General features: G+C 38.5%; 1 long non-coding RNA gene across 1 annotated transcript in view; it reads right to left on the minus strand.

Annotated features, from left to right (window-relative positions):
- The window catches only part of LOC130542898 (uncharacterized), a 62,063-nt gene that overhangs the window by 12,923 nt on the left and 24,667 nt on the right, over positions 1 to 24,473 (minus strand). The gene's annotated exons all lie outside the window — the stretch shown is intronic.

Raw genomic sequence — 24,473 nt, forward strand, 5'->3', positions numbered from 1 at the left:
ACCATGGCCTCCATGGCTTGTCCTCACTGCCCAGCCTTGTCATTACTAGAAAAGCTTCATGCACCATGCCGCATAATCAAACTTCTGATAACCATGAATTATCAGAAAACTCTGTTAATAAATATTAAAATAATACATGCTTTAGGAGCATTTCCATCAAAAACTTGAAATTTTTTTTTGAAATGTTAGCAACTGAGGTTATTCCATTTTCTAATATTATTATCTATTTCATTTTGTTGGGGCCCAAATTCAGGATATAAGCTCAATTATAGTCATTCAGCGTGTAGTATTAAGTATCATTATAGTCATATAGTATTTTCTGGACAGGTTCCAAGAAGATCTGAATGCTTCTAGCTTGGACCTTTCTAGACTTCCCTAAACCTTGACCACAGTGAGGCCTCTACCAGTGTGGCAGCCCAGAGCAGAGGCTGTGGGTCAGCATGGTAAGCAGCAGGGACCGGCCTCACCAGCTGGGCTCAGGGCTTAGTCAAAGGAAGACCAAGCTCTCAACCACTCCCTTTCCTCACCGCAGGGTCCTGGACTTGGTGTTGTAGACGCTCGTGTGCTCTGTGGATAGAACTAGACTTAATATCATTGATTTTCTTTGAAATTCTATGAATTTTATTTTATGGCTTAAAAAACATCCTCTTGGAAAGTGTTCCATGGCATGAAAAGCCTACAAATGCCTGTAAGGTGTTCTTACCAAGGGATCATATTTCAGGGAAATATGAATCCCCTGAAATAGAAAGGCAACTTTAATGATATACGCCTTGTTTCTGAGAAAGCCCAGTGCTTTCACTAGGAACAAAACAGGATCTAGAGAGCCAAAGAGGTCCGAGGTGAGATTTCTTTATTTCAGCAGGTTTTGGGGTGGCTTTTATCGGCACCCCGAAATCTTGCTCCACCGTATTTCTAAAAACAAACACTATTTCTTTTAATTGCTTCTAGGTTTAGTGAAAGAGGGACAAATGAATGATGGGCGTGCTAACTGATCTTGCCTTTTGCTTAAATCCATTCATCCAGACTAGGCCTTACGAGCTCAGTGCTTCAGGAAGCCCTACCTACGTGACATCCTTGGGGTCAGGTTGAGTCATCTTGATCCGGGCATTTTACTCTTCCCCAATCTTTCTACAAATACTAGATCATTTTATTTTTAGTAAGTAAACCTGTATAGTATAGTAGAGTGTAGTTTATTACAGTGCAGTAGAGTAAGCATAAGTAAGTATAAGTAAGTAGAGTCAGCCTGTAGTGTAAGAATTAGTACCCTAGGGGTGCCTGGGTGGCTCAGTCCATTAAGAATTAGTACCCCAGTTTAGAAGGGGTAGAATCCAGGACCAGTGTGTTTTGGGGCAGAGTCTCGGCCTTAGCCTGATTCAGCAGGAGAGCTCTGCAAGGGAGCAGGCTTTTATATCCCTCCCCCACCTGTATCCTCTGTCTTCGTCATTGGCGGTGAGCTGCCCCTAGGCAATGGGGGGATGGGGAATGCAGACTCCCAGGCTCTTTCAACTCTCTGGCATGGGGTGAACTGGGTCCAGGAGCCTGAGAACAGTTCCATAAAGAGAGCCACAGGGGCCAACCATTAGAGGCAGAATCACACTGAAACCAGAGATGGGTGTAAAGATAAAGTCAAAGGGATTCCGGGGTTTTGGGTGGCACATTGATGGGATCTGCTACAAAGAAGCTGAGGGATTTTTCCAGGCAAATCTAAAATGAAAGATAGGCCTTCAACCTCTAAAATATCACTATTACATGGAGTCTCCCATTGTCTAGAAACCATGCTTTTTCAGAACATTTTTGATCTTCCTACTATGGGATATAGCTAAGACTAATTGCCACTCGATCCGTGCGGACTCTATTACAGCGCTACCAAAGTCGCTTAATAAATCCCAAATGATAAAATAACATGTCCTGCTAACTGATTTCTAAAAAAATCGGTAACATACTTTGTCAGGTCACTGGTGATGACTGTGGCTTCCCTCAACAAAACGCAGGCTGGGACAGAAGCAGAGAGACCAATGGCTGCTGAAAGAAGGGCCTGAATTGAATATCTCAAGTAAGATGAACGCACAGGAAATGAAACTTCATTAGCTCGGATGCCTCCATATGGAACTACTTGTTGGGTCAAGAGCTTTCCAGAAAACCATATGAAACCCTGGGAAATGTCTGTTTTGGATGCAAGAAATCTCAAGAGATTTTATGGATTCAGATCTTTGTTATGGAAAAAGGAACTTTGAGTTTAGCTTGGGAAGTTTGCTTTCTGGGAGATGTGCCAAACTCAAAGCTGACGTGATTTGCAATAACCTTGTTAATCAACCATAAAAATCACGGCTTTATCATTTTTTAGAGATAATCACACACAGTAATTTCAAATAGTAAGACTTATTGTGAGAAAACCATGTGCTTTAGCTAGGGTATATGTTTGTTTAAAAGACGACTGAACGTAAAAATCTCAGCCAAGAGCTTGCCTTGTACATAAATATCCAATATACTGATAGTTTTCAGATACCATTTGCCCATATTTTTAAAAGATAAAGTGACTTCAGAGGCTTTCCATGACTTCAACTTGGCTATAGTAATTATAGAATCATTTTTTAAGTAAAAGAAATTGGCTTTCACTGACAAAAGTCAGAAATTCATTCATCACTCACGAGTAGTGTGAAGCTGAATTTTTATGTAAACAAATCAGAATTTTGAAACCAAGACATAGGCAGACTCATTTTGACCCGCATGACTCTATCTGAGATTGTTATTTCTTTTAAATAATTGAATTTATACCTGTTTCTTTTTTTAAGCATATAGATTACCCGAGATTGTAGGTTGAAATTTTATAGAGAGCCTAGGAAAGCAGTTTTGAGAGTCTGGCAGGAAGAGAGTGGAATTGAACAGAGAAGCAGATCAGAAATGTCAATCCCGAGAGAGAGAGTGAAGAAAGCAAATTGAGCTTTCTCTCTCCCACTGTAGGCCCCTTCCCTTTTGAAAGTGCTTTGATGCTGCTCAGGATTCCACAGTGGATCTCAGCCAGATATGTCCAGTAGCAGAAACTAGAGAGCGTTTTTTTAAAAAAAGGTATAAGTTTCTGAAACTGCAAGCTCCCAAGATGTGTTCTAGTTACCCCTGGGGATCCCTGTGACAGGATCAGATGGCAACCAGGTCAAAACCATTTTCATAATAATGCAAAGATGTTATTCACCTTTTCACTTTTATTTTCCTTTTAGTAAGCAGCGGAGTTTTTCCAGAGACTACGTAATGTGTGATATCATAACAGATTGAATGCATGTTAAAAATAGCTAGAATAACAACTAAATAGACATAAAGCATATACTTTCCCAATAGGTATTGATGAAAAAAAAAAACAGTTAACTTGGTTTTGGCTCAGGTCCTGATCTCAGGGTTGTGAGGTCGAGCCCCACATTGGGCTCCATGCTCAGCGCACAGTCTGCACGGGACTCTCTCCCTCTCCCTTTGCCCTTCCCCCCTAAAATAAATAAATAAATAAATCTTTTTAAAAAACAGTTAAAAAATGGCTCAATCCCCTTCCCCTCCCAAAAAAGGCAAATAAAGAGGTAGTAGTAGGAGGGGCACCAGGGAAGAGAAGAAACAAAAAATTATGGAATACTAGAAAATAAACTTGAAAAATCACAATAAAGGTACATGGATTAAACCATTGAGGTAAAGGACAAAAATTAATCTAACAAATATTTTTAAAATAACTACATGTTATTTATAAGTAACACTGAAACAGAGTTGGCAAACTATAGCCTATAGGCCCTGCCTAGTCCCCCTCCTATTTACATATGGTCTTAGACGAAGAATGGTTTTTACAATTTGAAGTGAATTAGGAAAAAAAAAGAATATGTGACAGAGACTTCATGTGACCTACAAAGGCTAAGATATTTAATATCTGGATCTTTACAGAAAAACTTTATGAACCCCTCCTTTAAAATATAAAATTATAAGATCGGGAGGGGACACAGAATGGAGACAGATTTAGAACAGAGTCTGGTTTCCCTCCACTATTCAGATATTAGCTGGGTATAGGAATACGTTGGCACATTTATTAGCCTCCCTTGTAGTTAGCTATGGCCGACAGGAAATGAACTACAGCGACTTATACAGCTTCCAGGTCAAGTCTTCATAAAGAATACATCTGTCTCCCACTCTACTTTCCTTCCTTCCTATAGAAGAGAGAAAAAGGAGCCAGGAATGGTATAAGTCATCTTTGACTATGTGGATAAAGCCATCACTTGGAGCCCAGCAAAGTGATGAGATAGGAGCCTGAGTCCCTAGACAATTTATGAAATCAGAAGTATCCAGTAATCCCTGTTCTGTTCACCCCCAAATCATTACAGATTAGAAAAAAAAAAAATGGACTTCTCTTTTACTTAAACCATTGTTAGGTAGAGACGTTTGTTACTTTATACTTAGCCTGTATCCCAACTAATACATCAAGTAAATGTCACCTAAAAGAAATCTATGTTGCTATAATATCAGACAAAATAGACCTTAGAGCAAAAGAGAACAAAAGTGTCATAACGAATGGGGCGACTGCGTGGCTTAGTCAGTTAAGCGTCTGGCTTGCACTCAAATCATGATCTCAGGGTCCTGGGATTGAGTCCTGCATGGGGCTCGCTGCTCAGTGGGGAGTCTGCTTCTCCTTCTCCCTCTGTCCCTCCCACACTCCTGCTCCTGCTGTCTCTCTCTCAAATAAATAAATAAAATCTTTAAAAAAAAAGGTGTCATAATGGAAAGGCTCATTTCACAGGAAGATTCAATCATTCTAAACTTGAGTTTAATTCTATAATTTTCTGTATCTTCACAGACCTATAAGAAATTAACAAATCTACCATTCTAGTGAAATATTTAACACCTCTCAGAAATCAATGGATCAAGCAGGAAATTAGCAATAAGAAAAGTTAATATGCTTTATCTAGGGTATATAGAGACTGTTATATCCAACAATCGAGTAAGTTATATTCTTTTAAAGCACAAATAGAACGATTCTGAAAACTGACCACATTCTAAGTCACAAAGCTGGTTTTAACAAATTTCAAAGGATGGTAAGGTACAGAATGTAGTCTCTGACCACAAGGTAAATAAGTGAGAATTCAGTAACGAAATCAAGCAAAAGAAAAAAACGTATTTACAAATTTTATAAAACTCTAAATGACTCAGAGATCAAAGAAGAGATAATAATGCAAATTATAAAAGATCATAAATGACCACTAACTAAAATACTATGCAACAAAACTCGTGGCACGGAGCAAAAGCATTGCTTAGTGACAAATGCAGAACTGTGTTAAGTTTCATTGAAAGGTAAAATCATGACTCGCATACAGATACAAAAGTGAACACATGTTAAAAATTTTATCCTATTTATTAATCGACAAGGGAATCAACCCTATGTTACAACTGTTCAAAAGAGAATCCAAAGAATAGACACATTATAGATCAGGAATATTGAAAAGAATATGCAAATGGGAGTAAAACTGCATGTCTGTAGACAAGAATTAGTCTGTGTTGCTATCAGTTACTTGAAGTGAAATAAAATAGCTCAAAGACACTGACAACAGCAGAATCAAGGAGCCCAGAAGGTAGACCATGCATAATTTTCAAGGAAACACAGGTTTTTCCTTACAGTCACCCTCCTTATGATCAAAAATATTATCACAGAAAGATTATTCATAATCACCAAGTAAGGTTGATCTCATTAGCGTTGGAGGCCCAGCAAGAGTGGGAATTTTATCATATAGACCACTTTGAGATTGTTTTTTGCAGGGAACCAAACAGATAGCTTTTGAAATATGGGAGGAAGAGAGAGGGAAAAAAAAAAAAAAACAGCAAAATAAACTCAAAGAATAAAAGATACGGTGCATAAAGATAAGTGGGAAAATCATGAAAAAAGCAGAGTTCCTGCCCCTGCTCCAGGATGCAGAGAGCGGGAATAGCCTTGTACAAATCAGCCATACTCATTCCAAATTCATGACAGTGTTTGAGCCCATTGGGGAACTGAGGTGGCAAAGCAACAGCTGGTCTAAAATCAAAGGGGACATGGCACATGCAGGTAGAGGGGAGACAGGACAGCCAGCTTGGTGTGGCAGACATAACCGGACCCCAGTTAAACCATTAGACTAGAAGAGGTGAAAAGCTGGTGAGGATTGACTAGCCAGACAGCTGGTGAGGATTGACTAGCCAGACAGTGTGAACCCCCTGGGGGTTGCAGAAATCGAGTTTGCCACTGACTCTTTCTGTACAAACGCCATTGGCTGCTCATAGAAAGAGACCAGAAAGAGCCCTATGCAGCACACCGACTACTGAGCGAGTGAAGGAGGAGAGGAGAGGAATTCCAGAAGAAGTAAGAAAGGACTGCTGCCCTTAAGGCACTTTCAAAATCTCCAGGCAGCGGAGGAGGGAAACAGAGGAAAACCTTACACCTGGAGAACGAGAAGGATTACACCGACCTCACAACCACAACCAGCAAAGGGGAAGAAGTTCACATACCCCAACCTCAGATAAATATCGCAAGCCTGAATCAGAGGAGTAATCAAAACAACAGAGACCAACACGCCCAGCCCCAAGCTAACAAGCCTGAGATAATCAAGTACCAACAGCAGAATATTCAAGTGATCTTCTTTGAGGCACAGTTGCAAAGGGAAGACCTAAAACCCAAAATTCAGCTAACACCAGCCCCCCCATGCTAAACAAAAAGTATCTCTTAGAGCATTTTGAAACCTGTGGTATACTGACAGTTACCATAGCAACAACAAAGCTCCAACCCAGGCAATCTCTGACTCGGCCATGAAGCAAACTCAAATTTTAAAAAATAGAAATCACAAAATATGTTCTCAGACGATAATGGAAAGAACTCTCCAAACCTAATGATAAGAAAACAAATGACCCAAAAAAGAGGAGAGGAGGAAAGATCTGAGCAGATACTTTGTCAGAGGAGATGTAGATAGAGAAAATAAGCATAGACAAAGATGCTAAACATCACAAATTATTCAGAAAATGCTAATCAAAACAAAAATAGGGCACTTCTACACCCATGAAGATCTTAGAGAATGAAACAAAACACAACTAGAAATACCAAGTGTTCCCAACGATGTGGAGCAACTGGAACTCAGAGCAACTACTTTAGAATCAATAAAGCTAAAATCAGTCATTAGAAACCAGTAGTGAAACAAACATACTTCCCTTCCCTCAAGGCAAACAGACAGAAGGCACTAAAAAAATATACGTACCTATCCCTCATATCTTCCCCCAATTCCAATTCCAGTTATTCCAGTTTAGTAGGTTTGGGTTATACCCCTGACCCAGACCCCAGTAGACTTATAAAGATCCATGAGTGTTTCCAGGAACCACTAAAACACTCTTATTTTGAGCCCCACCATTGTACTTCATCTCAGTATCTCCAAATACTGTTTTAGATTAACTCTTTCCTTCCTTCTCTTTGGCCCCTCCCGTCCAATTCCAATTAGATGAACAGCCAGGTGGAACTCAGGCCATCTATGACTTTTAGGTTATTCTTTTCCAAGCAATGCCCTTAACTGTATAGGGTAATGTGAGAAGAAGCCATCAAGGCTTTTGGGGAGACCCAAAAAGGTTTGTCCAATCCCCGAGTTCATAAGACTGGCCCAAAAGTCAGTGATGGCAACATTCTGTTGGTACTAGGAAAATATCTGAAATCAGAAAGGGAAAAGGTGACTGAACTTTAATCAGACTTTGCTAAATAAAGCACAGAGTCTAGATCCTGGGGTGATGGAGCTAACATGGTCCAGACATTTTGCCATACTTGTTTCATGTTCTCCTTACAATGATCCCCAAAAGGAAGTAGATTTAGCCTCCTTTTACTTAAGAGAATACTTTCACTGGGCAAGCTTAACTAAACTGCTCACAGTCACACAGCTACTAATCGGCAAACATAGCGTTTGAAGCCAGATTTTGCTGACATTTAAGCCCTTATTAATTCTACTATAACCACGTGTCAGCTAATACGATACTTCATTTAAGTTTACTGTCAGGTGGCTGAAGTGATTTTTACTTGTTTTATTAGCTCCAAAACTGGCTTCACTTTCTTTATTTCTCCATGATCAACCTTTATCTTTAAAACTAAAGAATGAGCCCAAACCTCCCATAAAACTCTCATCTCACAAAAGAAATTTTCATAAATCCCATCTTGATTGACTCATCCTAGGGTGTTGAGGAAGACAAGAGATTTTTCATATCTGTATAAAACTAGGCCTGTTCAGTGTTATTATGCATGAACCTTGCCAGTAATTCTTTCTCTTCAAAGTGCTGGTATACCTGAATTCATTTGGCATAACAAGGCATTCTAGTCTGAGCCTCACTGATGAATTATGTCCCCAAAGGGATTTTTTTTTTTTTCTAAATAATGTTGAATTAGATTTAATCTGAGAACTTCTCCAGCCGGCTTATTTTCTTATAGCGAGTATTGAACTGAATCTCTCTCCTGACTCCCTTGGTTCTTTTCAGATGAGAAGAACCCATCTAATCAGTTCTACATCATTCTTGGATTTGAATAAAACCTTCAAAGCCTGTGGGACTTAGCATAGTAATAAATACCTCAAATGGAGGTAAAGAAGCAAAGGTAGGAAGAGCTGCCAGCATTAAAGGAAAAGAGGGAAAGAGTAGGCAGATAATCTTTTGGTTAATTGCAAATTAGGTCTGTCTGGCAAGAAGGGAACTCTTCCTGGTATATATTTTCCCTCTCAGGATCTTAACACAAGGTTACGAAACACTTCTTGATAGTAACTGCCAGTGGATATTGCCATTGTTTTGATATATATTATTTGAAAACTGATGTATGGAAGTCACATTCCAGAGTAACTTTTTATTTGGATGTTTACTCATCGCCCCAAACTCATCAAATTCTAAATGAAAATTACCAACTCCCTTCCTCCTACTTTGCCTAATATACATACTATTATACATACAGGTATATGTATCAGTATATTACATATACTATATTAATGGCTCAAGTGATTTTTCCTTCTTGGCTTACGTCTCCTTGGCAATGGCCTCACCATTCCCATACTGAACGTGGAATCATCTCTAATTTTGTATCTTCTCTAAGAGGAAGTATAGGGTGCAGAGGGAATGGCTTTGGAGTCAGATGAAACTGGGTCCAAATCCTGCCTCTACCCTTTATTGATTATGTGCCATTGCCTAAGTCATTTTAATCACTTTGAGCCTCAGTTTACCCATCTGTAATATGGGGATCATAAAGTCAACCTTACAAAATTATTGTGAGCATTAAATGAGATAAAGTACACAGAACATTCATCACAGGGACTGACGTATGTTAAGAGTTCAAAGTACTTACATTCTTATTGTTAAAAATAGAGGTGGAGTGTCCTTAAAAAAAATTGCCTGCTTTTTTACACAGGCCATGGAGTTAATAAGTCCATTTGAAATTTCACAATAAGCTGCCACAGAACAACGCAACCTATTTCAAAGAAAAGGTTCAATGGAAACATTCACTAAGAAGAAAACATCTTGGTTTATATACCCACCACTTTAAGACTAACCTGGCTGAGAGGAGAAATGACAACATTATCTAGAGCAGAATTCTCACAGTAGGACATGTGGTGGCAACTAGCCAGTCATGAATGTCCAACTGGTGAGTGGTGGAAGGTTCCAGAAGTACAGTCCTTTCCTTGGCTCTCAGGGGAGTGCACTGTTCACTTCCACAGTATTTCTAACTCACATTTGACTAAAGTTTAAGTATTGGTAACCTACTTCATGAGTGATGAAAGGTTAATATTAATTGATATTCATAAATAAGTGTATTTACTTGTTTAATAATGATGCTAATTCAGTATTCTACTATAAAGTACCACCCAAACTTAGCAAACTGTAAACTACGTATTTTGTATGCTCACAGAGTTAACATGCCTACAGTTTTCAAGAAAGCTGCTTTGAATTGGGCATTCAACCTCCATTTTTTTGCCAGATACTTACGTCAAGGACGTTGCTTTTATATAATACCTCCCACATAGGAAGTGCTAATAAATAGTAATTATTTGTGTGATTTAATTCCCCACAACCATTCATTTGCCGAGTCCTAGATATTCTTCCTCCGAAGTTTCTTCTATTTCTACCACAACCACCTTTACCCAGAATGGGATCATCACACAGCCAGAGAATTTAATACTTTCCTCTAATACTTTCCAGTCTTCCTGACCTTTCTGCTAAACCACCTACAGCTAAATCAAACTTCCTTAAATACCACTTCAGAGTAGAATTTATTGCCTCCCTCTTTCTTAAGATACCTAAATCGAAATGCGTGTGTGTGTCTAATTTTTAAAACCACCCTCCATAATCTGCCCTTCCTGTCCAGCCATCCCTGATTCCCACAGCCTGCCAATAAAAGTTCTCCATTCCTTGCAAAGGAAACTCTTCACAGATTCATAGGGGCCTTGGGGAACTCAAGAGTGATGTTCTGAGTCGGGGATGGGTGGAGCTTTAATAGCAGATGGGTGGAGATTTTTGCTACCCCTCTCCCAATCTTGCCAGTCATCAAGATCCATACTGATGCCTCTTTCAAACATTCTTTCCAAACCACTCTAACCACATTAATTTCCCCACTACCAAACCTCAGAGCACTTAAATACTGTGCCACCCAATCCGACACTTAATTATGCATTGTCTCACAAAGTTCTTTAACCACTCCATATATGCTTCCTATATATTATCCTTTCCTGTCCAACAGATAATTTCCCCAAGGATAGAAACTATGTTTTATTCATCTCCTACATTTTAAAATATTGATGGGTGTGTGATATGCATTGTAACATTTATTACTATCAGACATATTGCTAGGCATTTTAGCCAAATTATTTAATTTAATACACACAACAATCCTATCTGGTAGATATTTATTATTTTCCATGATAAAGATGAGTATTCTGATATTTGAAAGCAAAGTTATTTGCCCAAGGTCAGAGAGCTAATAGAAAGAAAAACCACAGGTTGATTCCAGGAATATCTGATCCCTGAGTCTTTTTTTTTTTTTTTTTGATATCTCATTATCTGTTAGAAAAAATTAAATTTATGGTAAAACATTTGAAACCGGTAAATCCAAGTCCCAGTCTCTGGTGAATTCTGCCAGACATTTAAAGCAAACAAAATGAAACAAAACAAAATATCTACCCAAATGGTTCCAGGAAAAGAAAGAGGAAAGAACATTTCAACTACTATTTTATGAAATTAGCATTATCCTGATACCAAAAGCAGATAAAAAGATTACGAAGACAGAAAACCACAAAAATGAATATCCCTCGTGGTTGTGATCCCTGAGTCTTAACTATAGTAGGTATTCAACACAAGGTTGATTGCGGATAGGTGTGTAATACCAGCTTCTTCCAATACAACTTCAGTAACCCCTACACCACTAAACAGAGAGTGGAGTCTCAAGTCTCAATAAATACTTGTTGGTTGATTGACTGTGGGCAAATGTCCTGCAATTAGCCAAATAAGCTTTCAGTATTTTAGTGGATAATACAGCCAATGACTACATTTTGCAAGATGACTGAGAATTGTTTCAGCTTATTTTCAAAACCTCAGAAGTCTACTACATATTTTCCATTTGGGGAAATAAACAAAGACTACCCAAATGAGAACACAGGCTGTTCATTCAGATCTTGTTACAGCAAGCGAGTCAACCATTATCACTTGCATTTGGCAGAGGCTCAAGGCAGGGGAGTGGGAAAGCTTTATGGTGGACAAAAGAGAAGTCTTCGGGAATGCCCTGATTAGCGATTGTCGGTCTGGAGTGGTCAGAGGTGGGCTAACTACAACAGGATATATTATGTGATTGGTTTGGGCAACTTGTATTTCTCTGGTTGGCTCTGAGTTGAAATGGGGGTGGGAGTGGCAGAAAATAGGGAAGCTGGAAGGAGCTGAGCAAGCCCTAGCCTTTCTGGGCCAGTTGCTGCAGAGGTTGTGGGTCAGAGATCTATTGTCCTATGTGTTCTGGCCATTATTCATTGGTATATTCATTCTCTCATATTTAACTGGAAGCTACCTTTTATCCTAATTTTTAGTTTGTAGGTATTTGGAATGCTGTTTGTGTTTTTTGTTTGTTTGTTTGTTTTTGTTATAAAGAAATCGAACAGCTTATTTCCAAAGACTTAATTTCAGTGGATCAATAAGTTGCTTTCTTAAGAAACGCAATTTTCTATAGAGGTTGCCCATTTCTTAAAAAATTAAGCTCTTCCTCCAAAAAATGATGAACAAGTAATTAAACCAAAAGATGACAGCAAATGTCATTTTCTTTACATAAAACAGTGAAATTCTAGTACGGATGAACAATGTATTTCAGAGACTGTAGATTATAAATAAGGATGTTGGCCTGGTTTCCACGTATACTAAAATGAACCCTCTCCCATAGCCACACTCAATACCATCTTAAATCTTTGATTTTGACATGCGTAGTCACTGGATGTCTTCTCCATTTTTACAGAGTCCTGCCTCACTTGTTTCTGTCAGTACCCAAAATACAAAAAGCAGAAATCCTATAAAGTAATGCTGGGCTGGGAGCAGGGGGTATTTGGGAAATCTCTGTACATTCCTCTCAATTTTGCTGTAAACCTAAATCTGTTCTAAAAATCAAGTCTTAAAAAAAAAAAAGAAACTTATAAGGTATAATATTTTTTTCCTGATAGCAACTCTATAACCAACTCACTTAAATTTTTGCCTACCAGTTTTGTCAAATCTGGGGCTTTAGGGACTTTAATCTCTGAAATACTTAACATTTGGAGATGTTCATTTTCCTAAATCACCAAGCCAACCTCTCCTCCTTGTCGTAAATTAAATGTTGTGTTTTTGTTTGTTTGTTTGTTTGTTTTTGCTGCTCACATCAGCTTGAAAGTCATAACTGCTTTTATTCAAAGCTTTAGTCTGGGTCCAAGAGAATACAATACTCCATTATTTAGAAGTGTCATTATCTCTTACCTGGAAAGAAGGGAAAAGTCAACTCACTCTTATCAAAACACTAAACAATTTTCTCAGGAAGAAAGTAAAATAAGAATCTCCTTAAAAATTAGGATTCTTAAAAATGAGAATTAGCATACAGTGTTTCGTGCTAGGGAGTAGACCAAGGGAAATGGGAGCTGACCTGGTTTTCAAGAAATTTTGATCTAGTCAAGCATTACACTCCTAAATAAGCACCAAACCCACAAGCGCAGGCAGTGAATAGAAAGAGGGAAAGACAAAATATTGGAATGAGGCATGAAATGCATGCCTATGGGAGTTAGGGAGGAGTACTAATGATTAAGGCTTCCTGGAGGAGGCCAATCTTTAGCCAACTCTGGAAACATTTATGATAATAATATATATTGTAGAATACTTAAAATATATTCTATACATCATAGGTGGACATGGTAACTCACCTGACCACTTCTACTTAGCTTGACTTCAACTTCCAAGGTATAATTTCTGCCACTATCAAACTATGAGCCTAATTCAGTCCCTAAATGGGGTAACATAAGGGAGATTTACTCAGAATTCAGCATTACATCAGCCCAGCTGCCGGTTGGAGTATTATGCCTAAGGAAATAATTTGCTATACTCTCTCCCAAATGTGGCTTCAGAACACAGTTTTCCCTTCTTCCTTTTTTCTGCTGCCATAAAAAATAAAAATAAGAAAGTCCAACACGCATGGTGTCAGAAAGCAAGCGTAAATGAAACATTAATGCACACACACTCACATACACAGCTTGACTCCCACAAGAGTGTTCCCTTTTTAATCCAGTTGAATGGATAAGTGGTATGGTCCAGGTAGGATTTGAACTTCTACCTCAGTCTGCTTCTTCGGTTATTACTATCCATGGAGTCACATGCATTTAGACTCAGGCTTGGGGGAGAAGAAGCAGCTTTGTTTGTGGCCCCGGGCCTCTCCTTCTAGGGAAGGAGAAATGCTTTCTCATTACAATTTCATGGCAGCTATGTCTTCACTTGTCTTCTCCACACTACACTGAATTTCTTCAGGGTAGGGGCTGAATTCCCCACAGGGAAACAACAACAACAACAAAATGACAATAACAGGGGGCCAAGATTCCCACCCTGCATATCTGCCCACCTGCATCTCTTTCTTCTTCTTGGCAAAGTCACCCTTCAGCTTCAAAAATTTTGAATTTCAGTCATCATGGAAGCCATCGTGAAATCACTTCCGGTTCGGCAACTACTTCCTCTGCTTCACCTCTGAAACCAGCAAAGCAGCTCTAACAATCTCCTGTGTGTTTGGCTGTGTTATCACTGAGCTCAATGCAGTTATTTTTTGATCTTTAAATAGCTCTAAATCTGACATTTCCAGTTGACAAGGATTTGGGGGGGATAAAGTTAGCACCCTTGACAGCTGCATTTGAGCTGGGTTTTGATGAACTAGACTAGAATGAGCCTGCCTCCAGGCAGGGCATGTGGGCCCATCTGTTTAAGGCTGATTATGAATAACTGATAATGAGTGACCAGACTGAAGTCATGCCCTGATAACAAGACTATTTGGAATAGCAAATACCACTTTTTAAAAAATATTAGAGAGAAATGCTATCTCCTTGAATGCCTGGTCTGGTAGTTAAGAGCCAGTTTACATTTTTCCAATTAAAGTGATTCATTTGGGGTTGTATTGGTGGCAAGAAAAGAAGGAACACTTTGGAAAAAAGAGCAAGTCACTAGGGCAAAGATATATTAATTATAAACAAATGATTTTAGGAGCAATAGTAACTATATAACCACTTTCTTTTTAACTTCAATACCAACATACTGATGAACAAGGAAGGGAAGGGAAGGAGGGAAAGAAGGAGTTTTTGGACTTTTTCAGATTTACCTGACAGTTTTGTTCTTCCTAACACTATAGCTGTACTATTAAAAGTATACAATGATAACTTATATGAAGTAACACATACTCATTATACCCACAGCAACCCAGATTAGGAGAGAAATAGAATAAGAATTCGAAATCCAGGTTCCTTTGGTGATAAATTATATTTTTATCAGCTTTAAAAACTGAAAAGGAGAAATCCAAAATCAACCAAACCAGTTATTGATGGAAATGTTTTTTAAAACAGAGTAATGAATATAAGCTTCCTGCACACAATTTTACTGGCAGCTCTGTTTTTTTCCACCGTTTCCAAAATCTGTGGCTTTGAGCCTGGCCCCATGCTGTCAGTCCACTTTAGCACATTTTGATGAAGGGAAAATGGAAAACATTGTTCTCTAAACTGCATCATAGTAATTTCTAACAGGGCCTGAATGTGCGCTAAGTATCTTGGTGTTCACACTTGATTTAGAAACCACTTTGAAGCTTTGAATTAGAGTCATCAATATAATAATTTGACAGCATTAATTCCACTTGGTAATAAAAAGTGCCTCTTTTTTGGACTCTTTTAGCATTACAAAGAAGCAAGGGCATTCCAATCTCTCCAACACACAAATTCTAGCTCAAGGGCACTTGTGTTCTCATATATATTCCGAATACATATTTTTGTTTAAAAATATGAATATCCATTAGCCTCTTCCCAGTCTCACCATTGTAATTTTATTTATCTTTAACATTAATCTCCCATGAATACTGAAGATTAAGGAATTGAAGTATAATTCACTTTGAGACATTCTGTGTCAACAGAATCTCAGCTCAAACCAGTTAAATATGATTTAGTTTTCTAAGGAGGGCAGGGAGTGTGAGAAATAAAATAGTCATTAAGATATCTAAGATGCTGCGGTGAGGGAAAATGCTCCAACCAAAAACCCCAATTAATGAGGAATTAAATAATGACACCATCTATGACACAATGGGGAGAAGGACAAGTGGATTACAACAGTGACCTATGACCCTGATCCATGACGTTGAGCAGGAAGAAGTAGGAGAATAGATGATACATTCAGGGCATGAGTAACGATATTCCCACACACATTTCCAAGATGGTTTCTGTGGTCCAGAAGACACTACATTTCTCTGTGTGTTTCTTAACGTATAGACATTGGGAAAATTTTCCTCACAATTGAGTTAACTAAGTAACGCAAAGTAAATCTGACTGTTGAAACAGGTGCAGGCAAATACCCTAGAATAATAAAATTAGTCAGCTGTAAAAACTACCAAAAGTGTTCAAGGATTTCTTACATCACTCATATTGTCAATGAATAATAATAATAATGATAACACCGTATAACTAAAAATTAGGACTGGTGGCCCCATGTAGGTTACTGAGAAAGCCTGCTTTGTTGTTAACTGCTTGCTCAAAATTAGCGAAATCAGAATTTGTGGGCTCTCGGCCAGATTTGAGGAAGCCAAGAGGTCTGTCTGTGTAGTATGCTGACTAACTGCCCTTCTCGTCCAACCCTGCCATTTCTTTCAGAGAATCCTGCCTATGTGAAAGTCCAACTAAGATGCCGCTTCCTCCAGGAAGACTTCCCTGAGCTTTCCCTATTCTGAAAGTTCCCTACTCTCCCTTTTCCCTATACATTGTGGCACAAATCACAGCAGCCTTGTCCACACAGAACAAAGACTGACTCATATTTGCGTTCCCATACCATTAAGAAGTTAAAAATAACAAGAGCTACCTGGTACACCAAGCTTAAACTATGTGCCAGGCACTGTGCTAGGCACTGTGTATCTATTAGCTCACGTCTTTCTGAGAACATCCCTCAGGTTAGGTAGTCCTTTGGTCCCCATTTTTCAAGTGAGGAACCTGAAACACAGGAGTTAGGTAAGTTGACCTAGATCCCAGAGTTGGCACACAGCTGACCTATCTCATGTTTTGTCTCACACCAGATAATTGAATGCCATGAATATGCCTAGATTTTATATTTGACAAACCAACCAAAATTAGCCTTGGAGAGTTAACCAAAGTCTGTGCATCCTTAACAACTTATTCTCATAGGGTGTGTGTGTGTGTGTGTGTGTGTGTAGGAAAGTTAAACCTACTTAGCCTCATAAATTGCAAATTTGCTTCCAAAGTGTAAAGACTTAGCACTGTACTAATTAAGCTCCGGCACAGTCTCCCACAGCCTGGACTAGAAGTTTGGGAGGGACTGGGTAGTGCCTGGCAGTACAGTGCTGACGAATCAGAAGTCCTGGTTGACTCTAGTCCTAAAAGAAAAGTTGCCACTCGTATGGGTATGGATATAGGCTCCCAGAAAAAAGGAAAAAAAAAAATGTGACATTCTTAGTTCCTTGTCTTTCCCCTCATTTTTTTTCCCTTTAGCATATTGGAAACAGTTATATTTTTTTTGCATTCTGTATTGGCTTTCTCTTGCTGTAGGAGCAAATCACCACAAGCTTAAAAAACAAATGTATGATCTCGCAGTTGGTAGATGTGCTCAGCTGGTTTCTGTGCTTTAGGTTTCACAAAGATGAACTGGAGGTGTCAGAGGCGCTATGTTACATTGGAGGCTCTAGGGATGAATCTGCTTCCACACCCATTCATGTGCTGAATTCGGTTCCTTGCAGCGGCAGCGCTGAGCTCCTTGTTTGCTTATGGGCTGTCGGGCTGTCGCCAGGGGCCTCTCTCAGCTTCTAGTCCTCCACTCACTCCTTAGCTCACCTCTCCCCACCCCCTCCCTCCAACTCATAGCCTGCCACCAGCAGGAGGGGGGATCGTGGGAGGGGAGCGGGAATCTCTCTCCTACTTGGAATCTTTTTGTCCTCCCTTTGTCCTCATCATCCACCACCCTCCCCTGCTTTCCTTTTTGTCATTTAAGGTTGCCTGGGATTATATTGGACCCATTGCGATAATCCAACAGGATTATCTCCCTGTTTTAAGGTTGGCTGATGAGTAACTTAATTCCATCTGAAAACTCCCTTCACAGCAGTGTCTAGATTAGCTCTGGATCAAATAACCAGAGGACAGGAATCCTGGAGGCATCTTTAGAATCCTGCCAGCCGCACATGTTGACCTTCAAAATGTAAACATGACAATGTTTTCTTAATCAGAAGTTAAGAACTTTGGTGCATTTTAATTTTGTGACTCCACATTCTGTGTTTTCGAACCTAATAGCTCTTCTGCCTATTAGGAACAGATATAACGTGAAACTAGAATTTAGGTAGATAGAATACTAATAAAAAGACTTTTACCAATGGGTGTATCACTTATATAACATCCCCTTATGATTCGTATACTGATAGAATTCAATGATACGAAATAGATGAATGTATTAACTGCTGGGTTTTTTGAAACTACCAATAAAACTGTTTATAAAATAATTTCAGCACCATGATTAAATTTTGCTTTGGATTTTGCATGCAGCATAATGATTCAAGCTTGCACAAATAATAAGCTGGGCAGGATAAAAATATATTCCTTAGAGATAAGCAAAATTAAATAAAATAGACCGTTGGTCACAGTTATATCATACTAATGGACAGCTGAAGAATTTATGAGAATTTTATGTATTCTGACGACGAAATCAATCGTCCTCAAAATCATTTTTGACACTATGCGGTACATAGTTGCGCTCAGTTTCTGCTGTTGAAGAATGAATGAATGAGATTCGGTGGTGGTAGAAAGTTTATTCATTGGCTCTATGAAATGCTCAATGAAAGGATCCAATAATTAACCTTGGCTTTCTTATCCGTGGAAGAAGTTTACAATCACATGTTATCTAATATCTCTCTAGCTTCATATCCTATGATCATGACTTATAATAATTATCATTCCGAGTTCTCACGGTTTATTCCACTAAAGATATTCACAAATGTTCAAACATAGAAAAAATGTGAATAGAATTTTTCCTCAGGAAAATTTAGAAAGCAATTAAAATAGGATTGCCATAAGATTTTATCAAGTGCATAGAGATGCGATTTGTTTTCAGTAACAGTTATCTGTCCAAAATCTATGAATCTCAAGGTATTAGTCAACGGCCCTAACTGGGGAGGACAGAAGCAATATGATGAGGAAGAAAGGACACGGCATTTCTTTTTTTCTTTTCTTTTCTTTATTTTTTTATTTTTTATTTTTGGCAGTAAATTGAAGGCGGGACTTTAGGCAAGGTACTTAACGTTTCTGACTCCACTTTCTTAATCTGTAAGAGAAACAGGGCTTGCCAAATGAGGGAATATTTCATCTAAATAATCAGTCTCACTCTACTGGGGCATGAGGCTGTTTCTAATGACCAGAGTCTTATGGGAAGTGGAGTTAGGAATGGCGGTAGACATTGGCTCTTAACTTCGCAAGTAGGTGGGTACGTAGGCTGTACACATTGAATGACATTGTGTGCCTCCATCATTGGAGAAAGACATGTGTCAATCTTTTAAAAATCTCCAGCAACGATTCTCCTGTGTCAGACTCTCACTGTTCATGTTTCCTCTCCTCTGACATTTCCACTGTTGCAACCAAAGGCCATTTCCTTTTGGTCTGTCAACAGTGGAAATTGCAAACAGCTGCTCACCAATCCCTTGGCTAATAGGTTCTCTGCACACAACATGTTATCAGATCTTTAGAGTCACCTCCAGTATCTGAAGAGGTCACAGAAAAGAATTTCAAAGTTGAAAGGGGCTTTAGTAAACATCTAATCCAATTTCCACCCAAGGCAGGAGTCCCATCTGTACCTTCTGTCATTGAGCCATCCTTCGGCCTCTGCACAAAAACTTCCAACAACAGGGGATTCATGACCCTCAAAGCAGCATGTTTCTTGTTCAGATTACTTGAATTGTTAGAAACATTATTCTTATATTTAAGTGGAATCAGATTGTAGTTTCTATGGAAATTTATTCTGTTATCTAGAATCAAACAGAAGGAGTTCATGTATTGTCTTTATCAGGTAGTTCACCTATAAGAAGAAATCTCTCCTGTTCCCCCAAATAGTTTATTCCAGTTTAAACTTTACCATTTCCTCGTATGAAATGGTTTACATTCAACTTGCTATCCTTTTTATTAGTTTCTGCATGTTCTGTATTTTGTGAATGTCACTGTTTTAAAAAGTTATTCGAATAACAAAATTTGCTACTTTTCAGTAAAAATAAATGATCTACAGTCATAGGCAAAAATGTGGCTGAAACTCACAAGCAGAATATTCCAGAAAATAAGTTGGACACGAAAGAATACAGCATATTTCCATTCATATAAATTCAAAGTCTCACAAGATTGCATATATAGATAATATAACTATAAAGAAAAGCCAGTTGACGATGTTTATGAAAGTCGTGATAATGCTTCCCTCTAGAGAAAGAAGGAAGTTGAGATCAGAGACATGGGGTAGGTTTGGGGGATGTTTTGGAGTGTCACTAGCATTTCATCCCTTAACCTGAGCGGTGATTTCATGATATTGACGTTCTAGTTTCATCGGTTTACATATATATCTATTTTTCTGAATGTATATTTACCAATTGTGCCCATTTAGCATTTTACTCTTAAAAATTTTCATACATACATTTTGACTCCATAATTCAGTTTCCAGAAAATTATCCCAAGCGCATAATTAGGGATATACACAAAGTTTTTAGCTCAAGGTATGTTTAATGCAACAATGATTATAAAAGAAGAAGAAGAAGAAAAAAAAGCCCAGGGTAAGTTAAATATTCAAAGTTAGACTGAGTTATTTGTGACAAAGGTATGTCTTGATATAAAAGTATATTCACAATTTTTTTCTGAATAAAAACATAAAAGAAGCTGCAAATCTGTATGATTATCTTTTTGAAAAAATCTGAAAAGGATTTCAATGAAATATTAATAAGCATTTCTCAGAAGCTTACTAAGGTTCATTTTATTTTCCTTCCTCTTCTTCATCTCTGCTTTTAGATTAATCTATAGTGATATGTGTATTGTATGCTTTTATAATAGAAATATTATCAAAAATAAAAATAAAACATAATGGACTTGGTGGGCTTGATAATTCTAAATGACACATGGATCATGCCCACTTGCGTCTTACAGAGTCTATTTTTCAGTGCAGTGAAATTTTGCACATGCTTTGTAGGAGTGACAATAGGACACTGTGAAAAAAGAAAGGGGGAAGAGTCAAGTTAAATACAAAACCGGCTGAATTCAACCCATATCTTTTTAAATTTGGTTTTTTTAAAATCAAAGTTATTCAACGGCATATAGTCACATAGCCTGTCAATGCCTTGTTAGAAAAAAGCAACATATCATGCCCCACCCTTTCCCTATTTCCTGCCTCCCAGACACTTTCAACTGTTTCCCCTTATTCTTTCAGTATATGTGTCTCTATTTTAAACAACATATTTACATGGCTTCGTTCTGTAGCTTTAGGTGTAACCTATCGACATCCCATGGCAGAAGGTAAAGATTTATCTCTTTTTCAGTACACCACGCACGCGCTTATTCCTGTCTTCACAACCTCCCAGTATCACAATTTTGATTATACATATTTAGTGTTTACATCGTCATGACAGGAATGCAATACTCACAGCTAAGTCATGTGCCATCCTTTGCTGAAATCCTTTTCGCTTTCCCTGGAGTTAATAATTATTTTTGTTTGTTCATTTGCTTGGGTTGCAATGTGCTTATCCTTCCCAGGTGTATAAACCCCAAATGCATCCCCCATTGTAACCACGTCTCAATTCAGCCAATGCCTCTTATATTTTTCAGGTTAACACATTTTTTTAAGAAAATTTTCCCAGAGCTTCTGACGGTCTCTAATCAGACCTGGGTGCTCACTCAGGACCCCTTTTATCTTCCTGGTTAACCCTCTTCCTCTCTCTTTTGTTGACCTTCTGTTTCCTGGATCCTGTGACTTCCGGCTTGGTGTACTCTCATTTTTTTTGTTTTTTTTTTAAGATTTACTTATTTATTTGAGAAAGAGCATGAGCGGGAGGGGCAGAGGGAGAGGGAGAGAAAAAAATCTTGGGATCATCTCTTTGTGAAAGTTCATCTATTTCACTCTGTCTGGATATTTTTTGAAAAATAGAGTCAGTCAGTTCAAGACTTTGTCTTGAATTCCTTCTTAAACAATTAATTCACCCCTGTTTTCATGCCTCTTTCTTTCTGAGTTTTCTATCATTCAAATGTTGAAATTTCTGAAAGTCTTGATTTTATCTTTTCTCTCCATTTTCCATACTTGTCTTTTGTTCTGCTTTCTAAGACTATTTCATCAAATAATTAGTCTCTACTGGGGGGCTGAGGCTCTTTCCACTGACTGAAGTCACTGAAAACTGTAGCTTCTAATCATTCCATTGGGGTTTCCCTTTCTACTATTATGCTTTTAATTTTAAGAGCACTTATTTTAATCTGTAAGTGGGCTCTTTTTTTGTGGCATTCTATTCTTATCTCATCAATGGAATAGCTTCCCTTATCTCTCTAATAATAGTTTTCATTTTTCATGTTTTAAGTAACCTTCTTTCTGTATTGTCTCTGTTTCTTCCAAATTGCCTTTTTTTCTCTCTCTCTTCTTGTTTTGGTCTCTTTCATATTCTGCAATTCTTGGTTGGGCACCAAAAAGCTGCTGGGGAGCTCTACAAAAGAGAATAGGGCTTGTCAATTATGGGTGTCACCGTAGGGTCATCTGGCTGAGCCCATTAGTTGGAGAACCTCCAATGTTCATATCTTTAGATCTTTTTCCCCGGGGGTTATTTGGCTGACAGAAGAATTTTCTAAAGTCTGCCTGGAGTGAAGAAGCCAGCATCCTAGGTCAAGCTGGGGGAAGAAGACTAGAAGTGGTGGTAAGGAAGTCTCAGTATTGAATATGCACACACTTTCATATAATCCCAACTTTCAATGACGAGCACCAGCTTTCAACTCCACCAGAAGTTATCCAGTTCAGCCAGAGATCTGCTAGTTTACGCTCCCCAGAGATGTACATCCAGTCTTCTACCAGAGCAAGAAGGGAATCTGAAAGTTTCCAGCTTCTTAAACATGATTTCATGAAGTCTTCCAGGCTCCAGGCCCACTTCTGGCCATCTTCCAGGGGGACTTGGCGCTGCCAATCCTTCGCTTTTAGGAGTTTGGTGTAAATCAGATGCTTCTCAGCTTTACCGAGCCAGCTGAGATTCAACTTTCTTTAGTGTGCTAAATCAGTAATCATTCGTTCATCTGCTTTCTAGCTTTCTAGTTATCTTCTCTTACAGTCTCTTTGCTCTTGTGGGCATATATATATTTTTTATTTTATAAATTTAGTATATTATCTATATATTTATAAAATAAATTTTATAAATAATCCAATTTATTAGGGATTTGGCAATATACACAGATAAACATGTGCATCTTAGTTGGAAACTACCCATATATTTTGTCCCATGAACTTCTCTTATGACCAGTTTTTCCAAATTTTATACATTTTAATGTATTTCTTGGCGGGGGAGGGCGGAAAGAAGGCATATATAGTTTTACCTTTTAATCTTATGCTTTTTTGCCCGTATTTCACCCTTTTCAGGTAATTTAGAAACTCAACCATGTGGTAGGAATGACAGTAATAATAAAGAGAGCCACTATTTTATGTGTACCTGACATTATACTAGATCAAAGTAATATGTATCCTTCATACTTCAGTGTTATCTGCACATCTGATAACCACATTTCTTCGTCTTCCTTTAAGTCATGGGTTGGCAAGTTACGGCCCGAGATCCAAACCTGGCTTGCTGCCAGATTTTGTAAATAGTTTTATTGGAGCACAGCCCTGCTCATTTGTCCACATATTGTCTATGGCTGCCTCTGTGCTACGGGGCACAGGTGAGTAGTTGCAGCAGAGACCCTATGACTTGTAAAGCCTAAAATATTTACTCTTTGGTCCTTCATAGATAAAGTTGGCCAACCCGTGCTTTAAGTTATTGATAAAATCTATTAAATAAGACAAGGCTAGATCTAATCCCATTGGTGAGTCACCAAACCTTTCCCATGGCTGACACTGATTTATTAACCAGTACAATTAGACAACGAGCAATAGGCCTGTTTAACTCGTCTTTCGGATTATACAGATCAAGTACATAAAAGGTAAAAACTTACAACAATTAATGCTGACTTTACATTGAATGGATTGTCTTCTAAGATAAGAAGTCCCTTTTCAGGGGCGCCTGGGTGGCTCAGTTGTTAAGCGTCTGCCTTTGGCCCAGGGCGTGATCCTGGCGTTTTCCAGGATCGAGCCCCACCTCAGGCTCCTCCGCTGGGAGCCTGCTTCTTCCTCTCCCACTCCCCCTGCTTGTGTTCCCTCTCTCGCTGGCTGTCTCTCTCTCTCTGCCGAATGAATAAATAAAATCTTAAAAAAAAAAAAAGAAGTCCCCTGTCAGTGTGTGTTTGAGCAGTGATAACATTCAAACACAAAAGAATCACCAAAGATGATATTCATGTACAGGATTCCTAAATCCTGTGCATGGGATTCTGGGGAAGCATGGAATCCTAAGGGATTCTAAGAATTCACAAAATGGGTTCTAAAAAATATTAGACCTGTTGAAGGGAGAAAACGGTTAAGGCTACTTCAAACTAGTGAGGTATTTTTTTACTCCATTCTCCCTTTTTGGCGATTCACAATATATTAGCACGTGAAAGATCCAGAAACTTCCTGCAAAAGAA

This window comes from Ursus arctos, unplaced genomic scaffold (genome assembly GCF_023065955.2).
Source record: "Ursus arctos isolate Adak ecotype North America unplaced genomic scaffold, UrsArc2.0 scaffold_6, whole genome shotgun sequence".
NCBI classification, from domain to species: domain Eukaryota; kingdom Metazoa; phylum Chordata; class Mammalia; order Carnivora; family Ursidae; genus Ursus; species Ursus arctos.